General features: G+C 42.7%; 1 protein-coding gene across 10 annotated transcripts in view; it reads right to left on the bottom strand.

Annotated features, from left to right (window-relative positions):
• Positions 1–17211, bottom strand: part of zfhx3b (zinc finger homeobox 3b) — a 324823-nt gene that overhangs the window by 115637 nt on the left and 191975 nt on the right. The window lies entirely within an intron of this gene.

Genomic DNA, 17211 nt, shown 5'->3' with positions numbered 1-17211 from the left:
ATGCACTGTTAAAGTGACAGGAACTTGGTGCCAAGATGGAGGGAAGTGAAAAGCAGGTGTTATATCCAAGCTGAACATTTGGTCACATGGACTGGACGTGGTGGCGCTTAGACAATATCAAAAAATATGTTTAAAAAGAGCAAAGTTACATGTAAGTGTAACTATATAACCTCTAATATACAAAGTGGCATACTCCAGTTTACCACCACCTCCATGTATACGGGTTGCGAGAGGCTCCAGATAAAGGAGACTGGACGACTAGCGGGAGAATTATCCCAGCTATTGATTTTAGCTGTTGGGTATTACAGAAGGAAACAGCGGGTTTATCAGGCCAGGATCCCTCTGCACTTTCACTAACTAAACGAGTATTTTCCGGGCTTATCAGGCAAAAAGCCTATTACTGATGGTCTCAGCCTCCCCCACAACTAGACAAAGAGAAAGGTTTGGCCACCATTATATAGCCACCGGATGGGTTAGGTTGCACTGCTCTTTTGGGGACCTCTAACATTTACACAGCACTTCACAAACCCAAAATCATTTCCATATATTCAGCACCAATATAAATAGTCCTCAGGGGTGTTGCAAATTGTTCATATTTATGTATTTTTATGGGTATCTGCTAATGGACTTGTGACCTCCTCAACCTCCATCTTCTTCTCTTGTTGTCCGCCTTGCTCCCTGCGGGTCAATGTCATTTCTATGGCTACTCTATATGAGGACTATAACCAGAGATAATGGGTAGTGCTATAATCCCTGTGAGGAGCCTAATGCCGGCCTTAGTCACAGAATGAAAGATCCACACAGATACCTGTGAGGTACCTCTCCCAGAATCCTCAGCGAGTGTCTTTCTTATCTGTGAAACCTGAGGAAAGCCCTGTTCTCAGTATGTACGCTGCCCTGTGTTAGCTGGCATGAATTAAAAGTGCTCTCGTTATTTTAAAACGAAATTATACTCAGAGACATTTTGAATGTATACCCATTTCCCAATATTAATAATGAAGAAGAGTAGAGACAGAGAAAATTTCCCTCAGCAATTACTGTGGAAATCCATATACTGATCAATGTGCAATCCCAAGGATTGTCTTAATACGTATAAAATATAGACAACAGCACGTGCTTATGAATGTGCATGAATTTATCGTGGCGTAAAATGACCCCAACAAGATGAGAATATTATTGAGCAGATAAAAGCTGCGTGTAATGATTTACATATTTCATCACAGGCAGCAATGAAAGTAAGTGATTAAACACAAAGTGAGAAAGAGGGAGAGAAAGAGGGAGAGAGGAGGAATATTGACAAGACTGAACAAGACAAACTGCTAAACAGAACGAAATGATAAAGAAATAAAACTACTTCCCACTTGGGTCAGCCATTCTAAAAGTCATCATGGAACAATAAGACATATTGGTTGAATATGTCTACCAGATGCTTTAGAGTGTGTGAGTCTAAGTCGGTCTCTTCTAACTAAATATTACAAGACAAGCCTTCATCCATTATGTCACCGCTTAAAGTCTCCATGATCTATTCCACAAGGCGAGAACAGAGTGGAGAGTGGCAGCGGCAGAGAGATGGGGAGGACGACAGGAGAATCGTGGCCATGACTTGGCACCCGCGAAGGGGCAGTGCTCTTCTGCCCACTGGCCTGTCTTTATGTCTCCAAGTCAGCCCTGTAATTTGCTTGGGGCGGAGATAAATCTTATCTCAGAGACCTGATTAAGTTTTTAATTTACACTCCAATCAATAGCCCGGGTCTATTGGCAATGTGTCTAAAACTCTATTTACCAAAGGATTCCCTGCTATCAATTGATCAAGGACCCGGCAGCCATAAATTATGGGAACATGTGTGTGTGTGTGTGTGAAACAGAGAGAGGGAAACGGAGAGAAAGTAGTACAAGAGTGAGAAAGTGGAAGAGCCAGGTCGTATGTGACTCATTTTCGGATCGAAAAAAGAGATATGAGATGAAGCCTTACAGACGTTCAGTACATGAACTGAGAGTGACACAAACACACAAAGCTTTGCTAAATATTCTTCAACAATATTCACTTCAAACAGCTAAATCTATTTGGCAGGGAGAGGTGCAATGTAAATGAGCAGCAACATCCATGCAAAACCCCAGACTGATTGACTGCCACGTGACTTTTCAAAGATTCACACCCAGAGCGCCTATTCTAAACGTCTGGACAAGTTATACCTCCCACTTCCGGCCCTTTCTGCATGAGCGCCGTTATCTGTTTACAGTGCCTACTTTCCCAACGGAACTGTTAAAAAGGAATCTGCTGGGATCACACAGAATTCTTACATACAGCTCTCCTCCACCGTGCCCCCATGAAAATCCTGCCTGGGAAACTGAGGGAAGGTTTGTTCAGGCCTTCAGTTTACACATATGACATCCAGGAAAAAGGCTATTTTTTTCTGTTGGCTATTTCCAGCAGTTCACATGTTTGGTTAGGATTAAAGCAGATGTGAGGATTAGCCATGCAGCTCTGAATCAGAACTGTAAAGGTCCAATTAATCTTATGCGAGACCACCTTCACCCGATAACCGCATGAGGTTCTGTGAGAAGACCAAGGCAGCACCGCTCTATTGCAGAGTAAAAAAGAAAAAGGGCACAGATACAGTTCAGACTCCTCTCTGCTGTTCGCCCTGCAGAGGAAGTGGAGGGGAGGGAAAAGAGGGCAGCGTTATCACTGTGGAGAAAGTGTCGTCATGGCGGTTCTGCTCTGACCCTGCTGACTCGCCGATTCCTTAACATGAGATCATTTTAGACAGCTGACCTCAATATCATTGTGCTCTGAGGACGAAACAGATCCAATGAAGCTTCTTATTACCCATCAACTCCACCACTATCACCCTGCCTCCAAAACACAAGCAGCACACAGCTTTAAACAGCCGTAAACACAAAAGTCTCCTTTTTCTTCCTGCGCCACCATTAAGAGAAATTAGCAGATATAAAGTCAACAAGTCCTCTCTCCTCCTTAGTTGCAAGATGTAAATAAATGAGGAAAGATAATCTTGAGAATTTGATTTTGTTGTCTTGATTTCCCTCATTCGACAAAGTAGATAATAGCAGACTTTGCAATATAAAGGGAAGAAACTATTTTCAACAGCTTCTCAACAGGTCAGTCGCACCAGCAGTGCATGTTTCCACCCAGTACTTAAAATTATACATTAAAAAAAAATGAGGTAGAAAAATATTGTTGTAACAAATGTTTGGGAGGATGTTATGTACTACCATGCCATTAGTGGAGAGGCTGTCTGGTAAAATCAGGCATAAACATGTGTCAGAACTATATATAATTATAGTTGAAAAACTTCCGCATGGGAGTATGAATCACCTCTGCAGCTGGCTGGCGTGGCAGGAGAGCATACAGCACCCTGCTATCCTCACCTTCATAACTGCACTGGGGGGAGGGGTGGCTGAACGTGGGAGACATACCGACTAAAGACGACAGACAGGCTCACGCTATGTCAGAAAGCCCAACTTGCTGGTCCTCCGCTGGATTATCTAAAGAGCCACCGACAGATATGTGTAATCAGCCCCATCCCCATGTTTCTCCCTCTCACTCTCTGCCTCTCTGGCTAATGTCTCCGCCTGATTCGATTGAGGCAATTAGGCAGTAATCTATAGAGCTAGGGAGTGATGGAAACATTTCCCACTGTCCTCCTCATGTTTCTCAGAGCTGCTATAATTAGCTAACTTTGTTTCTCATTAAACATCAGAGCAGTATTTACATACCCAGATCCAATTTGGCTCTGTAGCGCCCATTCCTTTTAAACCGTCTAGAAACCCTGAAACATGTCTGTAAACAAAGGAATGGGGGAGCTGTAATCTGCAGTTATTTCATTCAAACATTTATATATATTTAAACAGAGTGTATCTAGAACGTGCAGATTAGAAACAGTGTCAGAGGATGTGTACATAATGCAGCAGCAGATGATCGTTCCACAGCAGTAGAAGTAAAATGCTATATAGGCCTGTTATGGTGGGATGTTTGATTTCAGAAATGGAGGATATATGCTTCAATCCCTGGTTTCAATGAGCCATCAAGGGAACTGGAACGGCAGACCCACTTTTATTCCCCTATGGCTCATATCCAGTTTAAATCATTTTTGCAGGGAACAGGAAAATGATGTATCACACAGAATGATGGGGAAGAACATTAAACTAAAATGCACACGGACAAATCTTAACTGCCTCATTTGAGAAACTATGAAACAGAGTTTAACATTTTGTAACTTTTACCCTATATCTGATATTTTAAAGAAAACACAAAGCGAGTCTGAAAAGTCTCAGCTGTTAAAGCGCAAGTTTTAAAAGTTCATTGATGAATAGGGTTCCTTGGTGTTTAAAACATGTGGCTTCATTTTTTTTACATAATCCATACAGTAATTACAGAATGCTTCACATTGTGGCAGCACAATATTTTTAAGTTAGTCTTAACATACATACATCTGAACATTGCCATTCCCATTCATTTCCAAACATCATGGAGAAGGGTTACTATAATGGTTTAAAATGATTTCTATAGTTTGAAAGGAATTCTGAATTTCATATTCATATATATATATATATTCAGTGAAGGCCGAGAGATAAAACATTGATTTTATCTTATTCTATATATAATTTGCACTTATTCCCCATGAAAATAAGTTCCAACTACTAGATAACACTCCTTCACGGGCAAACAAAGAGCCACCTAACAGAAAATATCAAAATAAATTTTGATGTCAATCATTTAAAGTTTAGAGTCTCTTTTTTGATTAAGAATTTCCATTAATATTTCTATGATGTAGATTTTAAAGTCTTTCTATATTTTTTATTCTTTTAGGAGACAGGTAAGCCAATTTAAAACAGCAACCAATCATAATGTGGTACAAAAGTCATCAGGAGATGACTTATCCCCCGGCAATCTAAAATATCAAAAGGCATCACTTCACTAGCTGATTGACTGTGAAGTTTTATTTAAAAAATCCGACATGCTTTTTAAGTTGTGCTGCAGAAATGAAATAATTACAGACGGACAGACCTACTGATCACTATATCTGGGGGTGGGGATCAAATGCAGAAGTAAAAAAAAACGCACAAAGAAATCGAAAATGACATTCAACAGCAAGGGAATGCCAGAAAACCTGAACTGTGGCTGAGTCTGTCTGAACACACTGCAAAACAGCCTGTTGAGCTGAACAACAGAGGTCACAGGAAGACACAGAAAATCCCAAAAGAGTGGAAATCTCTTTATAGCTACTTGGGCCTGAAGCAGCTCCACCAGAGTTGTAGGGAAATTGCAAACTTTTTTTTCCTGTTGATATGCAAAGCAGCGTGGATAATTTAGTGTCACCATGGTAACGCTTCCCCTGCTTTGCAAAGATGTGATGATTAATCATGCTTTTGATAACATGGACAAAATCGGTGTTCCAGCACGAACACAACGTGTGTGTGTGTGTGTGTGTATAGTGCATGTGTGTGTTTTGCAGGGCCAGGGAAGGCAGCAGGCTCACTGACAGTGGATCCCTAGTGATTACCGCAGGCACTGCAGCTAAGTACAAAGCTAACTCTCGGGTTGTGCAGGTTTCTTTAAATTTCGGCAACACTCTTTAAAGAGTTTGTGCAGATATATCTTCTTTAGAGGAAGCAAACAAACTAAACTAGCTGACATTTAGACAATTAAAACGCTGCTAACATGAAAAGTTCTACGTGTTCACATTCAGGCTGCCTACTGTCAAAGGTTAGCTGCTTCTTTAATCCCTGCTATTAACAAACTACTAATGACATTTGAGCAGGGATTTCTTACTAAATGAAAGTTCTTCACCAACAGGTAATAACTCGACGTATATTGTAAAATGCAACTATATCACATTAGTTGTTACGTGGCTTTTCCTCTCATCTAAAATTCCAACTTAAGATTGCCTGAAAGTTTAATGTGTGTGGGATATGTACACTTTTTTTTACTGGAATCAAGCACAAACTGATTACACAGGCTGAATTTTGACAGGTCAAACAATCCTAAAGCTTTAATAGCTTAATGTTAGGATGTGACTGAAGCGCACAGAAATCCAATCTACTCCGTTGCTTGCCTATGGTATAGTGTGATGTGGTGTAGCTTGAATACAGGCTGAGGAGAAGGGTAATTCAATCAGCAGCACTCCAGCCTGACACAGATTAACTTTGTCAGTTGCGCTTTACCAGAAATTCATCTTTCTGAAAACAGACACAAACCCGACAATCATTTCTTTCAAGTCCAATACCTGGCAAAGGGGTGGGGTGAAAATGTAATAACAGGTTTTCATTGGTTAACACCAGGATGTCTTGAAGAGGAGCGAGCTTCCTTTTCCTGATGTCGCTGAGAACGTGAATGCTATTGAAGAGTGGGGAAAAAGAGGGTGATTCCTGTGATCACGCCTTTAAATGGACTATATGAACGCACAACTGCATTTGACTACTCGTGGAATGCATAAGTAAACAGAGCTGTGTGTAGGGGTCCAGATGGGCAGGAAGGCCTGTTCTCAGCACCCCTCCGGCCCCGTGTGCATGACTGCAGCCGGCCTGGCCTGAGCAGCAGAGGGTTAACTGCACTGCCCAGTCACAGGCGTGAAGTGAAACAATGAAATAATGGCAGAGAGTGAACGCTCAAAGGCAGGGGCCAGGGTGGGTGTGTGAGGGTGGGGGCTTGCCATAGGCTCCTGCAGATGTTGCCGGGCCTCGGCGGGTCACACAATCACATGTATTAGCATTCCTGATAGAGGGAGCCCGGATTAGGGAGCTGAATGCCTTTCTCAACTCTGTCAGGGTTTGAACATGCTGGACAAGCAAGTGCACAGGGAGAGAAATCCCAGACGTGAGGTGAGGAAAGGTGGGAGACAGGAGTATGGGAGAAGAAAGGCACCCTGAGACGGCGTCGAGGGAGGAACGGGTCACAGAGAGAGCGGGCACAATGTTGAGGGCATGGAGAGAAGTGCAGAGAAAGGCAACGCAGAGTAAGATTGACAGACAAATTGCACCAAATTGACTAAAACAGCTAATGAAAGAGTTTAACAAACAGACAATAAAGAGAAATCAAGCATGTGATAATTGAATGGTTTTGTGAGGGTGGCAGAGGGAGTGAACATGTGAAACGAAGATTTCTATTTGTGGCAGAATGAGTGAATGAGCAGAGACAAATGGCTTTCTTTCTTCTTTGTATGTCTGAGCGAGCCGGGGAGAGCGAGAGAGAGGGAGCAGAGACAAAAGCTTTTCTGAGTGTATGTGTGCTGCCCCGTCCTGGTTTCCCAGGACAGAGGTCTGGAGAGGCCTCATATTTCTGGCTGCTGTCAGGCCAGGGTGAGAAGCAGAGACAGCGAGGGGCAGCTGTTTTCTACGAGGTACCCTGACTCCCTCACACACGGCCTTTTGATCCAGCTTGGCTTCCTTGCCCCCCCCCACCACCACCACACCCCCTGTGTGTATGTATGCATGAGTGTGTGTCAGCCTATATGTATGTCAGAGGGGGGAACACATGAAAGTGGGGGTGTAATTGGCGTAGTAAGTAGGCACAAGTGGTGGCAAACCACGGAACAAACACTGAGAGTGAAGCAGCAAGACAAAGTGAGAGGCGACACTAAGCTTGTGCTCTCTTCCTCTCTCTTTGTTTTAGCGCAAGACAAATAATTTCACAGAAATGCAGCAGGGCCAGTTTGATATGGATGTGTATTCAGCAGAGATTGAATAATATAGAGGGGGCAAGCAGATAGTAAGACATACTAACACAAACACACTGCAAAACTCCAAGTCTTCTACACATGGAGCTTTCCTGTACAACTAACTTTCTAACTCATCTGACTTAACTTTCTAACCAATCCAGGGGCCTGAGCATTAAAGCCGGAGAAATCAAAACTGCCTCTGACCAAACCACAAGACATACATCAAATTGTAGATATCTATCGTTAATATTGCACATTTCTTCTTCTCTAGTGATTATAATATTTTTATACCGTTTCCTGTTTCCCCTTTGTTATAATCACTTGCTCCAACACACCACAACAAATTCCTTGTATGTGTTAACCTACTTGGCAAAAGAAACTGATTCTCATTCTGATCCTTAAGATGGAAAGCAATTCTTAAGTGTGTGCAAGTTGTCTCGCTTAGAATATTCATTATATTCTTTAATTATCAAAAACTGTATCCAAACCTTTTAACACAAGCACTCGATTGTGGTTTAAGTCTACAAATAATGATACTGAACTGTTCATATTTTAGACTCTGGTTCTATATAACAGTAAAAAATAGGGCCTTGTATGTGCATCTATGGTTTTTATGTAACAGCAGGTGTATTTTTATACAGGAGCATATACAGTTGGAACATTTTCCGTGCATCCTGCTGTCACTGTCCTTAGATCTCTGACAACAAAGCAAAAAAAAACAAAAAAACAGGCAGCGACACAGAAAGCACATAAAACCATCAGATTTGACAGTTAAGGGAGGTGTACCTTTGTCCCCAGCCAATGACTATCAGTGACTCTACAAGTTAATATTTGCTTCTGCCTGCTCATAAATTTGCATTACATTAGAGCCTGACCTAAATGCATTTTTATCACCCAAAGTAATTAGCTGAGCATTAGTTGTAGGAGAGAGGGAGTACTACTACGAGGCTGAATCCTTCCTGAATGGGGTGGTGGCTAGACACAAGCTCCAGGAGGGATGGCTGCAGAGTAAAGCCGAGCAGGGCCAGCAGATGAAAGAGGAAGTAAACAGGGTGAGAGTGCTGCCTCTTTAATCTACTACATTAACTCCGACACCACAAGGGGAGGAGCCAGCGTGCAGGCAAACGGCACAGCCACACAAAAGGGGAGTGTCAATGAGGGGGTAATAAGGAAAGACAATGAGTAAACAAGCAGGGGAAGTCCAGACCTGGCACGCTAGAAACTCCCTGCTCCTCACTGCCTGGCACACACAAAAGCCCTGTTGTAATTAGCCACCCCAATAGGTTGTTTAGCATTTGCATATAAATGCCCTCACAGGCAAACGCTAAACAGGCTGACACAGGCCATGCCCAAAACAGACGTTCGCCACACCTCTACCCCTCCAGGAGGTCTCAGGGGTCCACTTACGCCGGGGTACCCCCTCCCTTCGCCTCGTGCTTGTACCCACTACAGGCAAGCTGGCATCCATTACCCACAATGAATAGTGTGGGTAACTCGCTTCTTGTTTCTCGAGAGATTGTGAAACGTAGTGTAGCCAGGCTTCCTGTTGCAGGCCCACACAGGCGTATGTCATGTGAAAGTACATTTTGCCCTGACCACAGGGCTGAGGCTCAACAAAGCCAAGGGTGCAGGTGTTAGTCTGTTGTTTTCACTTATAGAAGTTCAACAAGGAGGACAGGAAAGACCTAGATAAACCGTGAACCAGTCATGCATCCATCTGCATGTGTGCACGAACACACACAGAGTCAGGGGGTCTGCAAAAAAGTGTGGGAAACAAGCACTCTATCATGACCAGGGTCAAAACATACAGGTTTGTTTAAAGTACCATGTCTGGCAGAATTTTTTATTTTATTTGTTGCAGGGTAAAGCCAGGTGGTAGATTAGACAGGGGCAGACTCAATTCGCACAAAGTTTAGCAAGATTTGAAACATGCCACAACTTTTATATTTTACGCACTACTTTCAATTGTGAATTGCTAAAAGAAAAAAAAACTATATTCAGGAAGGATGTAATGAGTCTGGTGTCTGTGCCCTTCCTCTCTCTCCCTCCTCATGCCCTGACCACTGCTCCTCTCCTCTCTCCTTCCACCAAACCCATATTCTCTCCTTCTGCACACTTGTCCTGCTCCTGGTCCGGTGCTGCCAGGAGGGAAACTGTACCACCTAGGCCCAGCACCACACTAGACCTTCTTCCTGTGTTAATCCTCAACCCACGTGTGCAATGTTTCTGAGCTTTGTTTGTGGCGCAGGAGAACCACAGCACAAAAAAAGCCATCGGCATAAAAAACGTGGTTCTCACCTGCCGTGTGGCCTGTTGTACCCTATCGGGGCAAGATCCAACATGAGGAAACACCTGGCTCCAACAAAAAGCCTGTTTTACAGCCATGCTCCTCCAGATGCACTTTGCCTGAGTTGCAGCGACAACAACATTCAATCTACAGAGGACATGCTGCTCAGATTATTCCCCAATCTCTGAGGCCATTTCATTTATATTACTATCAAAATGTTTATGATTTAGAACAGCGCGGGGGGAAAAGTGCTTAAATGCTGCACTGAGGGAGAATAAAAAGGTTGCAGAAGAGAGGAAAAGACTTGAAAAGAGGAGAGAAACTGTTGTAACAGTTAGTATCCGCTTTAAGACCAGCTCTTACCTCAGACTGACTTCCTATATGTGGTCAGAGAGTGTTGTGTTTTAGTGCTTCACACAACAATACCCACAATCAATGTGTTACCACCTGAATCAAACAGAACAGTCAAATATTCAGCCCTATTACAATATTAGAAGTAATTGTCACTTTAATTAAATCTAAGTGTGAGAAACTTGCAGGTGATAGATAAGGTGACAGAAGGCATGTTTTAAACTTGATGCATAATTATGATTCAGCATACTGCCTTCTTCTGTTTGCATTGGGGCCTTCACCAAAACATTGCCGATAGCTGCATAAAAAAACAGCCCCTCCTCATCTTCATTCATTAAACAGCAGGGAAAATGAATGCCATGGTGACCAGACGAGGCTAGTGACGTCACAAAGCCGAGGTCACCGGTCTGTCACGGCCGTCTAGCCCTGTGTCAGCCCCATGGGACCTGCCCCCACCCCCCTGCTCCAGCCTAAACCAAATCTCTGCTCCATGGCAGTGAACGTCAGACGGAAAACCAAACAGTCACAGAGGGGTCCGTGTCGAATATGTAAACGCTGCGGCATTGTCGCTGTCATGAGACATCAGCGACCGGTGCAAAACAGCACTTAGAGCATAGCCTGCCAGAGAGGTGGGAGCACGAGGACCAGCTGACGAGAAGCACCTTTAAACTGGATGAATATACATGTTTTACTTGCTTTGTTGTGTATGTGTGTGTGTTAGGAAGAAGAAGAAGTATGTCTCTTCCTCCTCAGGCTAAACACACACTCACACACAGTACACATCTAGTTTTGGTGTTGCTGTGTGGGAGTCTGCCTCCCTCTAATCAATTTATTATGGAGGCACTGAGGTCCTCATGTTTGTTCATTTAACACAGGGAAAATGAGCAAGAGCATTTGTTGTAGGTTCAGTGAGAGCCAAAGAGGAAATGACACGTGCTTCAGGAGGAGGAGAAAAGAAGGCTGAGGCGAAGGCACATACAAGACAGAGACACCTTTCAGAATAATGCCGAGGTGCAATATTGTGGCTTTGAGGAAATGTTGGTTTAATTGCAGTTTGGCGCAACGTTTAATGCAGCCTGTGTGACACCTGGCATAAATGGTTTGCACTCGGGACAGTGCCAATTATAATCCAGCCAATCAGAAATCTTTCATAAATCCACTGACATGCTCACTGCAACAGCCAGGCGCTTATTTGACGAGATGAGATGGGATGGGATGGCGACAGACGCTCGTGCAGTATATCTTCTTTTTAATTACAATGTCTGCAGAGGTGGGACTCTGCTATAAACAATCATCTGTGCAATCAAACACACCACCACCACCTCCACCAACACCACATCATAATAATACATCCTCAAACTGAGAAAAAAAAATGTATCATGCATATTATTTCCATCAATATTGCCAACAGAAAAATTATAAAATAACAGTGCAAAGCTAAAGAAATGAGGTGACTCTGTATCATCCAGGAGGTATAACAGCAGGACGTCATTCGACATGCTTGCAGAGTTACAAAAACACGATAATATCATCATCCTGCTGAATGCAAAAGCTCTAATAAATGCTTAAAATCCTTTTCATAGATCATTAACAGCATGAAATGTGTGTGAATCCTCAAATGTGCTTTTCAAGGACAGCAAGCTGTTAGCACTACAGGTGTCAATATTCACAACCATATGTTGTAATCCTATTTGCATTTCATGTTTGTACACAAACACTGGTCATAATAAACTAAAATATTCTTCTGGAGTTTAGCATGTGAATCACTTTCTGAAAAAAGGGAAGAAAAAGAAGTGTGAGCTTGACCTCACACAAGAAAATGATAAAGAAATAAAAAATAACATTGCCCATGTGTTGGTAGGGAGAAAAGGAAAATACAGCGGCAGAAACCAGAGGAGAGCTGACATCAGAGGACTACAGAGGCTACAGCACTTAGAGGCCATTTTATTGCTTTGCTGTGGTCAAGTGAGGTGCACCGAACTCAATTCCACCACAACAATGGCAAAGAGGGCCGCAGAGACAAAAGAGGGCTATCCCTGCTTCTTAACCCCTTCACTACTGGCAGATCAGTCGCCTGGGGCTGAGCGAACAACAGCGGGCCACCTCAGGAGAAGGTAATGACAAATAGCGAGTTGCAACTTATACACCTACTGCCTGGCAACAGCTTTCTCCTGCTCTCTCTCTCACACACTCAATGTTGTTACTAAAAACCATATACGCACACGAGCCCCATTTATCAATGAGCAGATGGAGTCGGCTGCTTTTCCTGACCAGGAAGAAGCAATCGGTAGCTTCACCTCAACCCTGACTCACAGTGAAACACACTGCAGCCTCCTCTCTGTCTTACAACGTCTGCCCCTCCCTTCCCTTCTCTCCCTGTCTCTCTCTCCGTCTCTCTTTCCTCCCCTGGGAACATGGACGGGCTACTACACATTTGCAAGTGAATTACACTTTTTGTTGAGATTTTTTTTTGTGCGTGTGTGAATTGTAAAAAAAAAGAAATGGAGGAGAGGGTGTGAGAGGGAAAGGGTGCTCCTGCCATCGCTCTGCTTTCTTTTCTTCTCTCTATAATCCTGAGGAGGATAAGCTGTGAGGTACACAGAGAGGAAGTGCCATAGACCTGCTGGGGTCCAGCACATCCTAGCAGTACATTCCTGCAGCCCGGCTATCAGACGACACTTATAGACAGATACAGACGAAAACCCTCTGAGCCCCACTGCTGTTTGTCATATAGTCACAGAGTGGATGCAGTGCACACGCGGAAAGGACATTAAAATCAGTACGATTTAAATCTGACGTGAGCTTTGACCAAGATTTGCAAACAGAAATAAAATATCATCATACTTGGGGAAGAGAGAAAAAACACTCAACATATGTATGAGGCAAAAAAAAAATACACTGTCAAATACTGTCAATCTGCAGCATTGTTAAAACTGTGGATGTTTTGGGAGAAGCAGAGGAGAATGACTGGCAGGAATAAAAAGAATATGGCATCTACATCAGCATAATATCATCATATCACTTTCACACAGCTCTTTATCTGGCCTTTCTAAACCAGCCCCGGCACACTGACCGACAGAGAAGCTCAGAGCTTGATTATACAAACACACTCTGGATTTGCTTCTAATACAAGCTGTGATGTTGCATCATCGAGTGACCTGGCTGTAAATTAGTGACGAGGGACATGCTGATAGCGTGAAACGCAGATCTTTTATCTGTAGTACAATGTGTCCTCTTTTACAGGAAATGTGATTTTTTCCAATGTATAAATAGATTTTAATTGTTTATGTTTACCTTGTGCGTCAATCTGTGAATATCTTATCTTTATATGTTCAAGGTAAATAAAACTGTATTTCTACAATGTGTAACATAGTACATAATATGGAAGATGAAAGCAGGTACTATTCAGCTGATGCACTGTCAATATTTTAAACTTGTCACACTGCCTCATACACACCCACCCACGCACGCACACACTCTTACATTTCAGTTACACAAAGCAGATTTCACAGACACAGATAAACAATGCGAGGGCAGTTATCACTCCACAGAGCACAGTAACATAGAGGAAGAGGAAGAGGATGACAAAGAAATAGGGGAGGATAAAAAGACGGCGTGTGTGTCGTCAGAGTCACAGGCCAGAGGGGCCCACGTATTGTTCCAGGGCTCAGCGTGGGGAGAGAAAGGCGACCTGGGCTGCCTCTGTCTAAGCGTCCTCCATGTTTTATGCATTCTGTCCTTTGTGATGATAAGCGCCAGTGCGGAGGGTGGAATGCTGGCCTCCAGGGTCCAGGAGAGGGGTGGGCCTATAGGGGGGCTGTGGTGCAGCTCAGTTCAATTTTGCAGCCCTCGGAGTGGTCCCTGTCATCCCCGCCTTGCCTGCGTGTAGGCATATGTATACAGACACAAAACCGTTGTTTCTCCCATCCCTGAGCACTAGAGCTAGCTGCTGCTGCCCCAAATAGCACAGATACACAGGGAGTCGTAGCCGCCACACTACACACATTTACACTCTCTCTCTCACACACACGGTTTACGGTACTACCAGGGCACGCATGCATCACACAGGTCTTCCACTCATAGTTGATACAGTGATGCAGGAACACAGAAGTCTTCATCATTGTTACAACACTGCTACCTAACAATCAACAGAACTGATGCACATTTATTACAGAAGATGAGATTCTACTTAAGAACAAACACACACATACTAACCCCCTTCTATCAACAGCATTAATTTATTGTTAGCAGTGGAACACAAATTTATATACATTTATATAAATTTGTGTGACCTGTTATTGTTCGCTGCTCCGTTATAGCTTGTGAAATACCTTCATTAAAGGTGAGGAAAATATTTTCTCACTCTTTCTATTCTATGTATGACTGCTGGATAATATAAGCAATGTTGTGCTATCACAACACATGTCCACTGTCTGAATATCCGCACTAAATTAGTCCAGAATTAATAAAAATGATGAATAGAAAAACAAAGGTGTATCATAACAAGGCCTCGGTGTGACACATTCAAAACACATTACATTTTCATACAACCAGCGAGCACACAAATCAGAGTGTGGCTGTGCAGATGCATATGCAGAGACACATGCACATCTTCTTAGTCGTAAATCTAGTCTACCACTATGATTTAACCAAGATTGTTAACACAATAACATGTGAAAGAGCCAACCACAAAAAAACCCTGCCAACTTTATCTCAAAAAGATAAAACATGACATTGATGAAGGAGAAGACAAGATGAGAGAGAAGAGAATTTTTCATTTCTTTAAAAAAGGGGGTAGCTTTTTGTCAATAAACAGCAGACCTCTTCAATATTTGGGTCTGTTGGGGTTAAGGATAACGTGCTTGAATTCATACACAACACAAGCATGCATGGACATGGACACACGCACACACGCACACACACACACACACACACACACACACACACACACCTGAGCGTGACAGTCATCTCTTCCACTCTCCCTTCCCACTCTCTTGCTCACCCCTGTGCTGAGCCGAGATCCCACCCACCGCCTGCTCCTTTATGATAGCATGACGCGCACGCCGGCCTCGGCTGCAGGACAACTGGAAGAACTGGTCCCCGCCGCACGACCACGCATATTCAAAACCACCAGCCGTCATTTGTATCGACTGCCCCCATCTACACATATCCATGCAGCAAATGGTGCAAACAGACGTTGCAGAATTTACATTCTTCTCTGATTTCAGAGGTGCCGCAACCACACAAAGACCTGTTCATAGAAGACTCACAGAACAAACAGTGTACAGTAAATAGAACAGAATTTAAAGCGACTGGAGACCATTTATTTTAATAACAATTATAATATTTTTCTTTTTTAGATCCTAGGGGCATAAATGATTGGATATTTGTCGTCTGTGTGCACACACTCTGTGTGACACACCAACCTACGCTGTATTGAATCTGTGTTGTGGTCACACTCTACTGTTCACCCAAAGAGGGCTCTCTGCGACCAAGGACATGGACTATACAATACCAGTGGCCGAGCACGGAAAGGTGGGACTTAAGAAGAGATATGCAGGGACATATAGAGAATGAGAAGGAGCCAGGGAGGGAGGGGTTATGACAGCCAGAGGCGCTGTCTCCCCTTTTCTCGCTGTTCCCCCCCCAAACCATGAAACAAGCCTATCCATGACGACTGCGACCCCTTTATCTGGTTTCTCCGATTGGACGTGCTATTCCCACTCACGCAGTCAAATGACATCTGAATACTCTGAGTGTACCTGTCATCTAATATGGTAACAGACAAGGACCGAGTACAAGCAGTGGAAGGATCAGCAGCACCTTCACATCTCCACAGTGAAAACACACCACAGCCCTACAGCACCAAACACTATCATCATGTTATGAATAATCATACTAATCACAACACGCAGCAATTCCACTATATATACTTGATTGATCATATCACTGGAATCATGTTAAATCACTAAATGCACACCCTCACAAATAAAGTATTTTATATTATTTTTATATTGAAATGAAGTGTGATAAAACACATTCAGATAACATGTTCATAATTTAGTCTTTTTTTCATGACTATACATTTGACGGTTAAAACAGTTGCCAGATGTCAAAAAGATATATTACCAAAATTTTAATTAATTTAAATAAATTCTAATAGAATTAATTCAAATTATTATATGAATAAAAATTGTGAAGGAGAATAATTTTCATTTATTGTAAACAATCATGTGCATTTTCCCATATCCCCCTCAGTGATGGTAAATAACGTCTTTGCACCTAACTGGTGTTGATTTGTAAAAATCTTAAAAATGTTTTAAATAAAAGAAGTAAAATTAATCATTCCTTGATAAACACATAAACTAAAAAAAGAAGAAATAACTCTGATCACAAATAATTTATTCAAAATAAGCATATAAATGGTCGTTTTTCAATTATTAAAAAATATATAGTGTGTGGTAAAAACCATCACCCTGGTGGCACTTGAACAGAACACTTCCACTATCACAGTCAGGGATGAGGAGATACTGTCGTTAGCCACGCCAGACGTGTATTTTAAATACAATACATAAAAATGAATGACATTCCTATGCCTTTGCCAGGAAGTGTAATAATTAAACATATATATTTGACAATGAGACAAGCCAAGAAAATCAGACAGGTGAGATGACAGTAAACATTTGTGCTGTCTTTGTTTTGTAACAGAAGACGGAGAGAGGGAGGAGGAGGAAGAGGAGAGGAGTGTTAACTGTCAGACAGGGGAGGAATGGAGATCACTCCAGTTTTGGCACAGCAGCCATACCTGTACTATACGCTATACTGCACCTTCCAGTTCCAAACACTGGAATGCAAACACACAAAAATGACAGTTGCCGAATGCACAGATTCACT

Source organism: Paralichthys olivaceus, chromosome 1, assembly GCF_024713975.1.
Source record: "Paralichthys olivaceus isolate ysfri-2021 chromosome 1, ASM2471397v2, whole genome shotgun sequence".
Classification (NCBI taxonomy): Eukaryota; Metazoa; Chordata; class Actinopteri; order Pleuronectiformes; family Paralichthyidae; genus Paralichthys; species Paralichthys olivaceus.
The sequence above is the reverse complement of the archived record's forward strand: the minus strand, read 5'-3'. Positions and strand labels throughout refer to the sequence as shown.